Source organism: Lutra lutra, chromosome 12, assembly GCF_902655055.1.
Source record: "Lutra lutra chromosome 12, mLutLut1.2, whole genome shotgun sequence".
NCBI classification, from domain to species: domain Eukaryota; kingdom Metazoa; phylum Chordata; class Mammalia; order Carnivora; family Mustelidae; genus Lutra; species Lutra lutra.
Genome location: NC_062289.1, coordinates 38,041,008 through 38,057,452, shown reverse-complemented (window position 1 = coordinate 38,057,452; position 16,445 = coordinate 38,041,008). Strand labels below are relative to the sequence as shown.

At 42.1% G+C, this 16,445-nt stretch overlaps 1 protein-coding gene across 1 annotated transcript in view; it reads left to right on the top strand.

Moving 5' to 3' along the window:
• Window positions 1–16,445, top strand: part of MAPRE2 (microtubule associated protein RP/EB family member 2) — a 158,450-nt gene that overhangs the window by 21,286 nt on the left and 120,719 nt on the right. Inside the window, exon 2 of the mRNA XM_047696481.1 lies at window positions 7,135–7,196. The gene's annotated coding sequence lies outside the window, so the exon portion shown is untranslated. The remainder of the gene's footprint in view (window positions 1–7,134; window positions 7,197–16,445) is intronic.

Sequence of the window (16,445 nt, the reverse complement as noted above, 5' to 3'; positions counted from 1 at the left end):
TCCTAAAGAGAAGGTTTTAAGAAACCTTTCAAGTTGGAGGGGCACCTGAGTGGCTCAGTCAGTTAAACAGCTGCCTTCAGCTCCAGTCATGATCTCTGGGTCCTGGGATCGAGTCCCAAATCAGGATCCCTGTTCAACGGGGAGCCTGCTTCTCCCTCTCCCTCTCCCTGCCTCTCCTCATGCTTGTGCTCTCTCACTGTGTCAAGTAAATGAATCTTTAAAAAAATTTTTCAAAAAAAAAAAATATTTCAAGTTGGGTATTTTGCCTGAGTATATTTCCCATAATAGATTGGGGTTTTTTTCCCATGCCCCACCCAAGTTTTATCCACAACAATGTAACTGGTGCTTCCGCTCCGGGGCAGCACTATTTCCCAGGTGACTGGAATTCAGCATGAATTTCCCCCATCGAATAGTTACTGATCCAGCCCTCAAACATTTTGTAAGTGGTACTCTTCTTGACCCCCACAGCAGCACCCCCCAAAACAGTGTTGGTGGTTATCATAGGGTGCACACTAGTCCCAGCAGAAAACTTAGGGATAGAAGCTATGCAAATAATCCTGAATATTTCAATAAATTCCATCCATTTCACACTTTTAACAGACTACTGAAAATGTTAGTGTGAAAGCCTTCCCACATGACACTACAGTTGGACATGCTTATCCATCTTTGGAGGGAGGTCTTAGCAACCCTGGATACCCAGTGTCCTAACAACCCTCCTGCCACAGCCAAAGTCTTATTCAAATCTCCTATTACCCTTTCAACACTTCTCCTCTATTTCTGTGCTGCTTCTTTGGACAGTCAAAGGAATAAGATGATAAAGATAGGACACGTGCAAAGCAAGAATTTCGTTTCCACGATAACCTGAACGCTAAATTTGGACATTGGGCTCAAAGTGAATCTGATCCCAGTCACTGCGCTACTTGCCTGCTTTGTGAACATTCTGCTACATTTCATTATCGGTCATACTTGTGAGGAAAGGAGCCATTCTTCTAGTCCAACTATTTTCCGGGATCTCTGATTAAACACCAATAAAAGGATAAGTAATTATTAAAAATATTCACAGAATTAATACACAGGTTATTTCTCGTGTAGTTTGTCTCACATCTGTCTTTTTAATTTTACTTTTGTGCCTTTGGCATGGTGGATAGTCTATTCTAGAATAGAAAGGGCAATCTCAAATTATTTTAATCCTGGTTCGCATGGGAAGTAACAGATGGAAAAAGGAGGATTCTGAGAGGGGGATGAGGCTCAGTTTGTATGAAAATAACTGAATTTCTGTTTTATTATAGCTATGACTTTAGACAGTTTGGGGGGATTATACTTTATTTTTATAGAAACCTAAATCACACGACCAAAAGAAGTTTATAACATCATTACCATTCTTAATGTATACCATCAAAATCCCTTTATTAGCCGGCTATAATTTTTCAAAGCCCTTAAATATACAATACGGGTCATTTTGTAGTCTGGCTTGCTTAAGGAGAGGAATGCATTGTACCACACTCAATGCCCAAGATTCAGTGTAGTTTGACCTCCCTTACTCAATGGATAATCTCATTTGGTTTTGGTTTCCTGGTGCGTGCTCAGCTCTGTGCTTCCCGGCAATCCTGCCGCTAGTTCCCCGGGGAAGTTAAACCAGGCAGGCTCTCAGCCTCCCTCTGCCGCCCTGGGGATGGCTCTGAGACCAGCCCACCCAACCCAGGCCACTAATTGAGCTGGTGCTTGGCTGAGGAAGGGCTCTCCAGAAGACTAATATGGAGTAGGATTGGCCGAAGGATTAATAGCCTGTGACCTTCTGTTAACGGTTATGAGCTGCATTCTTCCTAGAAAGCTGTGGCGCTCCCATCCTAAAGAATGTGATCTACAACTGGAGGGATTGAAAATCTGCAAGCACCTGCAGGGAGTTTGGAATTCAGGATACAGCTCATTTTGAAGGTCCAAAGAGAATTTAGTCAACTCCTCAGGGGAGAAAACCTTGGTTCACATCCCAGTGGGGTTCCCTTCTTGGAAAAGCCAGGAGCAACTGGCTTAAGGTTAAAGCCTTTTATGAGGAAAAGGCTTTAACCTTGCATGGTCAGAAACCTCACTGGCTAAATACATAGCACTGAAGGAAAAGCCAGATCTTCCTCCAATGGTGGGCATGACTGGAAAATCTTTACAACCCTTTCTTCATTCTGCTGTCTCCTATGTGCCGGCTTTACTGCTGGACGTGGAAGCAGTCTTTGGTGGGGGGTGGGGTGGGGCTTTCAATCTAGGACAGATGTTCTGGGCTATACCCATGGGATATCTGAGTTCTGAGTTTGTTCAAAGAAAGAGCATCTGATATGTCTAGAGGACGAGGGAGAATGGACTTTTGTAGCAACAGAGAATGTGCTTTGTTAAAGTGTGGCCATGTCGTGACTCTGTTTCTAACAAAGAAACTTGGTCTTTTCAGTTAAAGCCAGTAAACTAGAGAAGGGGGCTGGCTTTCTGAGGAGCTGCGTAGTGCTCAAAATAGGAAGACTAAAAGCCGACAGGGTCTTTCCTAACATGAAGGAAGACTCCACATGTTCCTCTCTGTGTGGGGGTGAGGACAGTTCTATCTTCTTCAGTGTGGCCCAGTTCAGAATAGAGCATACCTGCCTGCCTTGTCACCCGTAAGAGCCACACGGGACGAAATGCTAGACCTGGACCAGTAAGGGTGAGAATTGGGGGACGTTCTTGCGTAACATCAACTCAAAGCTATCAGAGATCCTTTTAAATATGCAAAACTATGAAACTGCTACTTTGAAGTTCCTTCTGGTCTTCAGTGTATTTGTATCTATTTTGACTTTTTTAGAAGATTTTATTTATTTACTTATTCGTGTGTTTATTTGTTTGAGAGAGAGAATGAGAGTGAGAGAACATGAGAGGAGGAAGGTCAGAGGGAGAAGCAGACCCCCTGCTGAGCAGGGAGCCCCATGCAGGACTATTTCCCGGGATTCCAGGATCATGATCTGAGCTGAAGGCAGCCACTCAACCAACTGGCCACCCAGGTGCCCTCTATTTTGACTTTTAATGAAAATTTAGGAAGTTTGACATGGAGGAAAGAGGGGATACCTGCAGAGAATTCTCAGATAGGCAAGACTGGACAGAAGACTGTCAGCAGAGGGTTCCAAATGCTAGAATCCTGGATGCTAGAAATATTTTTTTCTTGGATCTGTACAAAGTGGGGCAAAGTCGCGACCCCATCTTGCCCACTGTCTCAGAGCTTTTTTTTTTTTTTTAAAGATTTTATTTAATTATTTGACAGAGAGAGAGAGATCACAAGTAGGCAGAGAGGCAGGTAGAGAGGGGGGAGGGGATGCAGGCTCCCTGCTGAGCAGAGAGACAGATGCGAGACTCGATCCCAGGACTCTGAGATCATGACCTGAGCCTAAGGCAGAGGCTTAACCCACTGAGCCACCCAGGCACCCAGAGCTTTTGTTCATCTCTGGAAAAGTAGGAAAATAAGAGATTCTTGCTCCACTGTCGTCGTCGTCCAATCTTTTTTTAAATTAAACTTGGTTTTTAGATCACTGTACATGAATATGTAGTTGTAAGAAACCATGTGGAGCTTTCTCATGTGCTCTTGAGTCACTTCTTCCCCCTCCATGATAACATCTCACAAATTGGCCACAACCAGGATATTGACAAGGATACATGTTCAAGCTTAGTGTTGCCCTTTGATGATCACCCCCTCCTCCCCCCATTCCTCCAATGCTCCCCACTACTCCCTACTCCTACAACCATTAACCTGTGCTCCATTTCTACAGTTTTCTCATTTCAAGACTGTTAGATAAATGTAATCATATGGTATACGACCTTTTGGGACTGACTTTTGCCCCTCAGGATAATTCTCTGGAGGTTGATGCCGGCTGTTGTGTGTATCAATAGTTCTTTTTTTATTGCCAGAGAGCATTCCATGGTAAAAGGGTTTGCCACAGTTGGCTTAACCATTAACCTGTTGAAGGACATCTGGGTTGTCTCCGATTTTGGCTACTGCTAAGAAAAACAGCAACAACAACAACAACACACACACACACACACACACACACACACACACACAACCCCTGCTATAAATATAAATTTTCATTTGGAAAAATGCCAAGATGTATAATTGGTGGGTTGTATGGTAGTTCCATGTTAAAAAAAAAAAAAAAAAAAAAAGTTTGCCAGAGTAGCAGAGCCATCCAACACCTTCACAAGTAATGTGAGTGCTCTAATTCCTTCTCAATGTTTCACCTCTCTATTTTAGCCATTCTTCTAAGTGTATAGTGCTATTTCATTATGGTCTTTAATTTTCACCTACCTAATGGCTAACGATGTTAAATATAATTTCATGTGCTTTTTGACTATTCGCGTATCTTCTTCAGCTAAATGTTTCTTCATGTCTTTTGCCCACTTTCCAATGGAATTTTTTTTTTTTTTTACTGTTGAGTTTTCATAGCTCGTTATATATTCTAGAAACTGGTCCTCTGTCAGATATGTGGTTTGCAAATATTTTCTAATTTATCCCTCATATTTGCATCTACTTCACAGGGACAAAAGTTGTTAATTTTGAGAAAGTCCAATTTATCCCTTTTATGGTTTGTGTTTTTGGTGTCAAGGCTAAGAACTCTTTGCGAGGCCCCAGGTCTCAGAGATTTTCTTTGTTTTTCATAGCTTTGCATTTTATATTTATGCCATGTTCCATATTTTTATTTAAAGATTTATTTATTAGAGAACATGAAAGAGAGCACGAGTGGAGCCAGACGTAGGCTTGATCTCACCACCCTGAGGATCACGATCTGAGCAGAAACCAGGAGTGGGCCACTTAACCGACTGTGCCACCCAGGGGTCCCCCATGCTCCTTTTTTTTTTTTTTTTTAAGATTTTATTTATTTATTTGACAGATCACAAGTAGGCAGACAGGGAGAAGCAGGCTCCCTGCCAAGCAGGGAGCCTGATGCAGGGCTCGATCCCAGGACCCTGAGATCATGACCTGAGCCAAAGGCAGAAGCTTTAACCCACTGAGCCATCCAGGTGCTCCCCATGCTCCATTTTTAATTTTTATATTAAATGTGAGACTTTTGGAGAACTGCCTTGCCAGTGTCAAATATCACAGACAAAACTGCCTTACCTGCCACCCCCACTGGCGGGGGCGGGGGGGCGGGGCTTATGTTTCCACCCTTGCCAGGCTGTGCCTTGAATGCTCAGATGCCAGGAGCAGACCAAAGACTTTCCGGGGGTTTCAGATCTATAGCGAAGATCTGGCTTTTACAGAGATGTGGCGCGGATAAAGGATGGAGTAGACACTCACGTCCGTCCAACTCCTAGAAGCTGTCACTTTCTCGATGCACAATATGGGCCCCTTGCTCCATTACTCTGAACCTCAGTTTCTTTATTTGTATTAAGGTTTTGGAGATTAAATTGGATAAAATATGTGAAATGACTTGTGCAAAGGCTTTTCAATAAATGATCCCGTTCTTCAAACTGATCCATTACAGCTGCTGAAAAACGAGCAACGGGCCATTGTCAGACAACAGAAAGGGCCAATTGTATATAGCCAATCCTGAATTTTTTAAGGATGAATTATCTATTTGATAGGTAAACTAGGAACCTTGTACTCTTCCTAGCTTGGTGGCCAGTACTTTCCCTGATAACATAGCTACTGAGTACTAGTTCAATAACAATGGCAAATGAAAGTTCTGTTGCAATTCAGTTCATTGCTGGAAGATTTATGGACTTAGGAAAATGATATGGGTAGGAATGGATTTTTTTATTTGACTATCAACTATCATTAAATTATGAAAAGATGTAAAACAGCTAGGACATGAACTTCTCTAAACTATGTGAAGAAATTCTATCAGAAGAAAAAATTCTTAGCTTACCTGAGCTCAGTCCTTAAGACCATCTATTTTAAAATACCTGACATTTTTTTTAAAACAAGCTAACTTTACAAAGGATGTTTGAGCTCTTTCTGAATAGTATAACATTGAAAAATCAGCTCCTACCTTAACTTTCTCTCCATACCTACCATTTTCCTGTTCCTATTTTTTTCCTACCATCTCCTCTTTCCCTTATAGAAAAGGTATAAAAGTCCTTCCTCCTTTCTTAAAAAAAAAAAAAAAATTCACCCAGCAACAACTCCAGACACAGTTCTGGAGATCACCTTGCATTGGGTCTACCACAAATATTTTTATGCAATTGACTTTAAAAAAAAAAAAAAAAAAAACAACAAACAGGCACCAAAGGCATTTGTGTTTTCTGTTCTAGGACAATTTTAGAAGAGTTATGGGCTGGGTGAGCACGTAGGTAGAAGGCAGCAGTCATTTCTAATTTGTTTCTTGGGGTGGTGGGAAGACCATTAAGGCTGGTGCACATATGCATTTGGGTCTTTTTTTTTTTTTTCTTTAATCAACATCTGCATGAGCCATAAGCAGCCTCCCCAGGAACCATCCACTTCCCACCCTCACACTGGACTGTAAAAACCTGGAGCTCAGACACATTTCTTAGCCTCGAGAATTGTCTTTCATTAGTTTACTTCTCAGCCATTTCATTAGTTTACTTCTCACTGTTCTTGTTTTGAAGAACAAGAGCTAATGCACATAAAGGAAATTATCATTTGTGCGTATAGTTTTGAAGTTTGATCCTGGCATTGTTTAGAATGCCTGTCCTCTCAAAAATCTTCTGATTAGAATAAGCCTGTGTTGGTACCAGATGTAAAACCTGCCAATAAACCTGATACTCTAGTGTTGGCCTTTGCTATCCCGCTTAGAGGTCCTCCTTCTTGGGGTTATTTGCTAATACATGAATTCTCATCACATCAGACTATCAGGGAGAAAGGTAAAAAGAAAACATTATCTTCATAAAACTGACATACTGTTCACAAGCCATAATCAACCTCAAAGTTGACATATATATATATATAATTTTATATACATATATATATATTTTTTGAGAACCAAATGCCTTGGCTAACTTAATCTCTCTCCTATGGTAAAACCAACTGAATTTTGATGTTGTGTATGTGTTTTGATTTCCCTTTCCATTACTAACCACACCTAACGAACTACATTAAAATCCTTCGCTCCTATGTTTTCATCCTATTAAGTATTCTTTTTCTTTCTTCTTTTTTTTCCCCCACTCTCCCAGTATCCCACTCCTCAGCGGTACAGTTCATCTCGTCAGCCAGGGAGAGAGCCTGGATGCTCAAGGTAAGATTAAAATCTAAAATGGTATAGAATTCCTTGTCTGAAGATTAAATTGAAGTATTCATGCCTTTGTAACAATTTATTTTCAAAATTCCATTATATACAAATTATAATGTATTATAATTCCCATAAACATGCTCCATTAAAATGTTATTTTTCAAACTATATTCCATTTCCCATGTGTATGAAGGGCTGATTAACTGCTATCAGCAATTCCTCTAAAAATGGTCAAGCCAATTAAAGTTTAATTTTGGAGATGTTATTAGTGATAAGTGGAAGGAGAACCTATTAAGATGTAGGCAAGTAACCTCAGGACATTTCATGGTATTTGTGAACAAACAATTTTTAAATTTCACTTATTTATAATAAATCAAGACAATTGCTCAGACTTTACAAAAGGAGGTGGAGCATATTTGGGAAGGAGACAAAAACTTCAGCCTTTTTTTTTTTTTCCTCCAGTTTGAGGTTTGTGTTTGAGACCCAATCATTTGACCTTCACTTATTTCCCACTGGTATTCTGAATCTCTCTCTCTCATGCCTTCAAGGTTCATTCACCTTCAGTAGCTCCCTAGAACAAAGGAACAATTAACTGAAATTCCACCAGATGGCAATATTTGGAAAGCCATCCACAGAGGTTTCAAAACTGAGCGCTACTATTGTTCAGAGAATAGTCTCAGTGTGAGATGTCCTCGACTTCCCCAACGGTATTCTAAACATCTCTAGTTTTATTTCTTTCCCCACCACATCGAAAGTTTTTATTAAAAAAAAAAAAAAGTATATTAGGGAGTATATAGGGTATTTTCTTTTGTTTTTCATTCTGGAATAAAATTAGAAATGTCATTCTTAAATAATTCTTCAGGGTGTCCGTATTGAAAGCTCAAATCGATGGATAATATGCTATATTTGGTTTGGGATTTTGTGGTGATAAATGCAATGACTAATGGTCAGTTTTACATTGAGAAGAGAAAGCTAAAATTCTAAAAAAAAAAAAGAATAGCTTTTTAAGGAGGGGAAACTTGCAGGTATAAAATACTTACTTGTATTGATTCGGAATAATTTATTTAAATGGGATGAGTAAACTTCGCTCCTTTTGCTGTAATGAAAGTGGAGATCCTGAACCCTGACTGGACTTTTCAGAGACCAGAGCTGGGACAGAGGGATCCAGAAAGATATCTAAGGGCAGTTAAAATAGAAAGCACCAAAGAGAGTCACCTAGACTTGCTTGGTACACCTAGAAGCAGACCTTGAGTGCTCTTGGAAACGTGCTCTTGTGCTACTAGCCCTTCTGGTAGGGGACTTACATGTCTGGAATGGTCCTGGTTTACTTCCATGGTCTTGGAATATAGTCTCATTAGTACCCCTTTTCACCCTCCAATGTATCTCCATTTGGACGATAAATTCTATGGTTGCCTACCTTCTAGGCTGGTTTGTTCAAAGAAAAAGTAATAGAAAAAGGTGGTCCAATACCCAAAAAGGGTGTGTGTTTCTAATCCTCCTTAGATCTAGGAGACAGAACAAATGCTCCCTTTTCTGTAAAGAGCCACGTCATGAATATTTTCTGCTTAGCGGGCCATACAGTCTCTGTCACGACTATTCAACTCCCTCTAGTGTGACAGTCACTGTAGAGAATACATAAATGAATGGGCTTGGCTGTGTTCCAGTAAAGCTTTATTTACAGAAACGGGTAGTAGGTGACTTTTGGTTGGCAGGCCAGTTCTCCACCATTTCCTCTCCCCTTACCAAGAAGACCGCCATCCTTAAATCCTCTCCTTTGTCTCCCTATCCTTTCTAGGTCTCAGCCTCCTTACTTAATCCCAGTTTCTGAGACAGTTGATAGTTGCTTCGGTGACTAATCTCAGGGGTGTGGTTCCTGGGCATCCTTGACGGAGGCTGGCCATTGGCTTCATATCCGAGTTTGTTTCTGCACTCTGCGCACCAGGCTTGTGCCTTGTACCTCACGACCTAGAACAGCTGCCCTTTGAGACTGCGCTTGCATCCTAAAGTTAAATCCTGAAGCAATAGCTGTTTAGTAGACAATTTAATTTTATGCTTTGGTCCTCACTAAATAACTGTTTATGGAAAATATAGCCACATGAAGGAAAGATGAATGTTGGCTAGAGCAAATTTTTATTATAAAAATGGTACATTTAAAGGAAAGTTTGGAAAGAAAAAAATGACCCATAACACCATCCCAAAATAACTGTTTGGTCTCTTGTATATTTGCTTTGCTCGCAAGTATTCCTGTTTTTCTATCCTGGATGTAAACTTGGTGTTTCACTTAGCATTAGTAAAAACCTCTTTCAAGAATCTTCAGAACTATTGTTAGAATAGAACAGTATTATTGTATCTGTGTGTCCTAATATCCTCCAGTTTTCTTGTTGTCTTGACTCCATCTAATTTCGTTGTGTTTGGTTTTTTTTTTTGTCTCTTTCCTTAGTACAAAATCCCAGAAGTGGATTATTCAGAGATATGACCATTCTTAGGACTTTTAATCTAGTTTACCATATTTCTTCCCAAATGGTTTGGAGTCCTTCACAAACATTTGTAATTTGAGAGGACTAGCCTCACCACAACTTGATCAGAAATAGCATTTAATTCAATAATACTTAGAGTGTCTCATATATATAAAGAAGTGTGCTATTTGCTTTGGTGTGTGTATATATAAAAATGATAGGCTTGGGGCGCCTGGGTGGCTCAGTCGTTAGGCATCTGCCTTTGGCTCCGGTCCATGATCCCAGGGTTCTGGGATCAAGCTCCACATTGGGCTCCCTGCTCTGTGGGAGGCCTGCTTCTCCCTCTCCTACTCCCCCCCGCTTATGTTCCCTCTCTTGATGTGTCTCTCTCTGTCAAATAAATAAAATCTTTTTTTTTTTAAATGATAGGCTTTTTCCACAAATTTTAAGTGCCTGCTCTGAACTATGTATTGTAAGGTTTCCACGCTGAGCAGAAGATAGCTTCTGTCTGAGTTTGACCTTACTGGGAAACTAAAGTAGATATATATGATATCTATAACTATATACAAAATGAGATACACCATAGGAGAGATACAGAAAAATACATCGGGATTCTGGCGGTTAGAGATGGCATCTGAGCTGAACCTTGGAGATGGGTTGGATTGGAACATTTAGGTGGTGAGATTTGCTGTTCATTCCATAAATATGTACTGATAGCTGACTATATGTGCTGGGCACCACACTAAAAGCTAGGGTTGTAAAGGTAAACAAGACAGTTCTTAAAGCTTAGCATATAATGGAATTGACTGCTTTAAAAAAATAAAATAGTCTTCTGAGTCTGATAGCTTGTCTAGCAGAGAATGCATGGGGATAGGGATGAAGCCAGAGTCCTCTTTTGAAGAGGAGACTTTTTCATGGCTCTTCCTTCGATATAGTCTTGCTCATTAGCTGTCCTATCAGAATCTGGGAGATCGGCTTCTGTAAGTTTGAAGGTTATTCTAATTGACTGACCAATGTTCCAATTAAAATTGGCCTATATTTCCAGCTCTCCTCTCCCCCACCCCAAATGAGTCTCTTCACTGAGCAGTCCAGAGCTAGGGTTGGAATCATGAAGACAAGACCCACATCCTGGCCCTGATCCCATGACGACTGAAGCAAATCACCAAGAATTTCATTTGTATGTTGTTTTTCAAACAGCTGGAAGGAGCCTCAATCTAATCCAACTGACCCATTGTAAAGACGAACATTGTTGGTTGAGGAGAGTTGAGGGATTAGCCAACTGCCAGCTGTTGGGAGGACAAGCCATTGCACCAGACCCTGGCTTTGGGCTCCCTTCCTGCTTGTTCTGTGCTCACTGCTGTAATTGACCCTGTAATAAGAGCTAAAAAGAGAATTTAGCCCACACATTTTTTCTTTACGTACGTGGAGAAGCAACATGTATTTTCACCCAATTCAGACCACCACAAACAAACCTTAAATTTTAACTTCTAAATGAAAAAGCTAAACTGCAAGGAGTAGTTGAGTAGTAGAAGTGTGGAACAGATTCCTACATCTGCCATTTTCCTCCTTTAGGATCTGGGCGAATTACTTGGCTGCACTGAGTTTTTACGTGTTGAGTTTGTTGTAAGAATAATTGGAGGTAACGTAAGTGTTGGATACACACGGGCACTCGGCAAGTGTCTTTCTTGCTCCTTCTGTCCTAGAGCTACAGGCTTTTACAGGGTTCCTTTCATTGATTAGGGAGGGTTCCCTCTAAAACTCATGAGCATTAAACGATGAAATGAGAACACATTTATAAAAGTATCTGGTCTAGAACTTAATATTCCCATTTCTGAATTTCACTTACCTATGCTTAAGTGGGAGTTTAGAGGTTTTCGTTCATGGTCTTTACCCTTCAGTAGCTTATTTCATATGGTCTGTGGATGTGTCGGTAAGATTTCAGAATTTTCTGATGTTTACTCTAAAATGTCAAATACAGAGATGACTCAATGAAGAAAATACAGCTAAATATTCACCATTTAAAAATCTAAACGGTGAGTATGAGTGTATGTTATGCTGTTGTACAGGATTTTTTTTTCTACTTACCTGGATGTTTGAAAGGTCTTAGGCCAATTTTTTTAAAACTATGAAATACTAAGCCTTGACCATGGCCCCCATCACTGTGCAAGTGACAGAGGTTCCATTTCAGGCCAGAAGGTCAGGGTCTCCACCATGGTGGCACTATGGCCCACCGTAGGGAACACTCACAGAGCGGGCAATCCATGCTGAGCACCTAGGGGGACAAGTCCAGGATGCCATGGGAGCCCCTAGCAATGAGAACAAAGCCACAGCTGGCGCAAGGAGGTCCCACGAGGCTTCTATGAGGCAGGGACCTCTCCTGTAAGACCTGAAGGAAAAGGAGGAGCCAGCAGTTGTTGAGAAGGGGATGGGAGAAAAGGGAGGATTATCTAGGCAGAAAGTGTGCAGCCTCCTCAAAGTCCTATAAAAATAAGAGAAGCATCTGGCATATCGGCTCCATTGAAAGAGGCTCAGTAAGGAGCCGCAGCGTCCCAGGAGGTGTGAGAGACAAGGCTGGAGAGACCGATGAGGAGGGGCCTTGCCAGGCTGGTGAACACCTTCGGGGGTATCCTGCAAGTGCCAGTTGAAGTGCTGAAGCCGAGCGGCGAAACCACCAGTTTCATGGCTTAAAATGGTTCCCCTGGCAGCTGTGTGGACAGTGACGGGGAGAGGATGCAACGGCAAGAGAAAGTGAAAGATGCCCAGCGTCTGGCTAAGAAGGTAACAGCTGGGGTAGAGAGGTGCGTGGACTTGAATACCAATAAGAAGGTGAGCTAGATGGGACCCAGTAAGGGAGAGGCCAGGGGTTAACTCAGTGGACAGGTGCCTTGAGTGTTTGCTGTGCAGTAAGCGCCATGTCAGGGCTGTGAAGAAAAAGTCAGCTCTAGGGACTGCAGAGTGAGTGGTTGCTGTTTGGTGTAGAAGAGACCAATGAAGAGAGGTCTTTGCTGGAGCACAGAGTGACCCTCAGGGACCCCCATCTGGGATGCCGAAGTGAGAAATAGTCACCTGGGGACCATGGAGCTGAGTGGGCTCCCTGGAACTTCTGCCAGTGGCAGTGTTGTGGTTGGCACACGTGGGATGATGCCCACGTGCCTGGTGTAAGTGGGAGGTTTGGTGGTACTGCTTGCCGAGTCCAGAAACCCAGGGCAACAGAACATTACAAGTGTGACGGCAAGAATCCAAAGCGTAGTATTGAATGTATTGAGTGTAGGGTGCCTGTGACAGCTAAAAGGATGATGTATGTGGGGCTTTGGGGTCTGAACCCCAAAAGAGAAAATAAACCACAAAGACAGCCATAGGAGTCACTGGTAGGTAAGCCGTAAACTGAAGAGTATAGGTAAAATTGCCCAAATAGAGTAGAGCCTCCAAGATCAGCAATATTTAAGAACTAGACTAAGAGAAAGAATACACCCATTTTCATAGCAGCAATATTGACAGTAGGCAAAAGATAGAAGCAACCCAAGTGCCCATCAACAGATGAAGGGATGAGCAAAGCATTGTATATACCTAGGATGAAATATTCTTGTGCCTTAAAGAAAACTTGGTTACATGCTACAGCGTGGATGAAATTTGGAGACCTCATGTTAAAGGAAATGTCCATCACAGAAAGTAATACTGTATGGTTCCACTTACGAGATACCGAGAATAAAATTCATGGGAGGAGAAAGTAGGATGGTGGTTTTCAGGGGCTGGAGAGAAGGAGATGTGGTGAGTTATTCAGTGGGTGTAGTTCTAGTTTTGTAAGATGAAAACCATACTGGAGCTGAATACTGATGCTGGTTGTACACCAGTGTCCATGTTAATACCACTGACCTGTACATGTAAATGGTAAAAATGGTGACGTTTATGTTCTGCGTGTTTCCTACAATGAGAGAGGCTGATTAGCCAAACACACAGGAGGAAGACCACTTGTGTATGCTGTCATGGATGCCCAAGGAAAAGAGCATTTCAAGAACGAGCAAAGGGGGTTGATAAGTCCAAATGCTCTGCAAAGGTTAAGATGATAACTAAAAAGTGTCTCTTGATTTTCAGCAACGAAGAGGTAAGTTGATAATCTTGGTGAAGCTAATTTCAATGGCCTGGTCAAACTAGAATCCAAACCAGAGTCCAGGGCAAGTGGAGAGGGTAGGTTTAGATAAGCCTGAAGATATTTGAACATAAGGAAGAGGAGAGAAAGGGGAACCTTTGGGGAGGAAGAGGGACTGCACAGTTCATTGACGCCGAGAAGGAGCCAAGCAGAGGGGCACGAAAAGTCTGCTAGAAAGTCACAGAGCAGGGTTTCAAGAAGGCAGGAGGCCACTGGCCAGGAATCCACCTTCTCGTGGCAGCAAGCAAGAAAGAGTAAGATGGCTGGCTACCTTGTAGGCAAATGTATAGGTTTGGGGGTGGGAAACTTAAAATCTTGTCTAATGGCTTCAGTACGCTCTGAAGTCAGAAGCAATAACATCTGCTCAGGGAAGGTGGAAAGATCAGAGATGTAACAGAGTATTAAAATGTCTGATGTATGCTGAGTGACTGAGAGCTGACTAGGGAAGCAGAGGGGTGGATGGAAGCCCTGACACCCACTCAGTGTGGGGGGTGGCCCATGGACTTATAGTTGTGCCAGTCTTGGAGGCAGAGTGCTTTATCCCCCAGCGTGGTTCAGCAGTCCAAATGAGGCACATGCATCTGAGCAGGTGAAAACTTCCTCAGAGCTCCCTTTTGGGAGAAACTGGAAAAATTGATCATGAGGACAATACATTTAAAATGGGTTAATGCTTTGTTTGAAAGTTTGTAGGTGCCAAATGTGAGGGGGGCTGCGAATTATTTTGGTTTCAGACTTTTTTGTGGTTACTTCAAGGATGGTAACTCACGATGGCCCCCTGTTGACAGAGTAGATTATCAGGGACTAGCCTGAGCGAACAATTGATTGGGTGAATTCAAAGTGAAACTGAACATTTGGAGAAGTTCTATGTCCCCTCCCCCTCCATTCACAAACTTGGATTGCCTCTCGTACAACTACTCTGTTGCACAGAAATAAAACTGCCAGTTGCTTAGCAAACCTTTAATGCTGTATATCTTAATTGGAGATTTCTGCTTTTTTTTTTTTATTTCTTTTCAGTGTTCCAGAATTCATTGTTTATGCACCACACCCAGTGCTCCATGCAATCTGTGCCCTCCTTAATACCCACCACTAGGCTCAGCCAACCTCCCACTCCCCTCTCCTCCAAAACCCTCAGTTAGTTCCTCAGAGTCCAGTCTCTCGTGGTTCATCTCCCCCTCCAACTGCTTTTATTTAATTCCAGTATAGTTAACTATACAGTACTATATTAGTTTCAGGTGTACAAGATGGCCCTCCAATAATTCTATTTGCAAAAATATGGATGGATCTAGAGAGAGTTCAGCCTTCAGTGTGGAGTACCAGGACTTGGTTAAGTAATACTCATTTTGCTAGAAAAATGTCACTAAGATTACTCTGAGGTTGACCTACCTTATCACATTACAAGTGGGCTGTGGCATGTGGAAAAGAATGCTATTGTTGTCCCCTAGGCTGGTGTCTGGAATACTTGTGTATATTGAGGCCCTTAATCAAGTATTTCTTCTGCCCCCGTCACCATATGAGTTTGTGTTTTCGGTCCGAGAGATGAAAAGTCACGAATATGAGGGGCACCACCTAAAAGCTATGTCTTGTTCCCACTGATACCCTCAGAGCTTGAACGCGGGTTTCTAAACGTCCTGTAGTGATGATGTTCTAGATCTTTGCCACTTGATCTGATAGTCAGTAGCCAGGTACCCACCGAGTATTGGAAATGGGACTGTGAAGGTTTCCTATGCATTTTAAGTCTTTAATCTCAATGTGAACAGTGGCTACTGCTTTAGGCAGCCAGCTCTAGAAGCCAGATTAGGTAGAACTGAAATTTTATTTTATTTTTTTTAAGATTTTATTTATTTATTTGACAGAGATCACAAGTAGGCAGAGAGGCTGGCACAGAGAGAGGGGGAAGCAGGCTCCCTGCTGAGCAGAGAGCCTGATGAGGGGCTCGATCCCAGGATCCTGAACCGAATGCAGAGGCTTAACCGACTGAGCCCCCCAGGTGCCCCTAGAACTGAAATTTTAAATACAGCTTACAAATAGAGCCAACCCAGGAAACTCACTCTGGTCTTTGATGTCCAGACAAGTCTGGCCTGGCCTCGTTCTGCCTCCTTCTGCCATCAGGTCAGTTACAGCCTAGGGATTCTGGTCTGTGTGAGAGTGAATAACGGGGGGAAGGAGTAAGATCTGAAAACCACCTTCAGCCAGGGTGGATTCACCTTCAGTTTACCCAAACAGTCTAACCCCTAAATACCAGAGTCCTATCAACAGAGAAGAAAAATCTAAGGAGAGAACAAACTTTATTTAAAGGCTACTATGCATAAGCACTCTGAGAGCGACTTCACATAGGACGTCTTACCCGAAATTGGTTGTCTTTATATGCCCTCTGTGAAATTTTGTTTATGCTTGTCCTAAATGCATTTGAGAGCTTACAAACTTGTTCAGGGCCCCTCGCTAGTAAGTAATAGGGGCAAGATTAGTACCCAAGCAGTTATGAACCCAAAGCTATTTCCATAAGCAGTACTCACGGCTGGGAACTTCAGGGTAGGATTGGAGGTGGAAAAGAGGTTATAGGAGGCAAACGACAGATTCTTGGTGCATCTCTTTAATTCTGATTATCTCAGAAGTTGTACCTGTAAATTCCTCCTCTGCCTGCTTGCCTGCCCT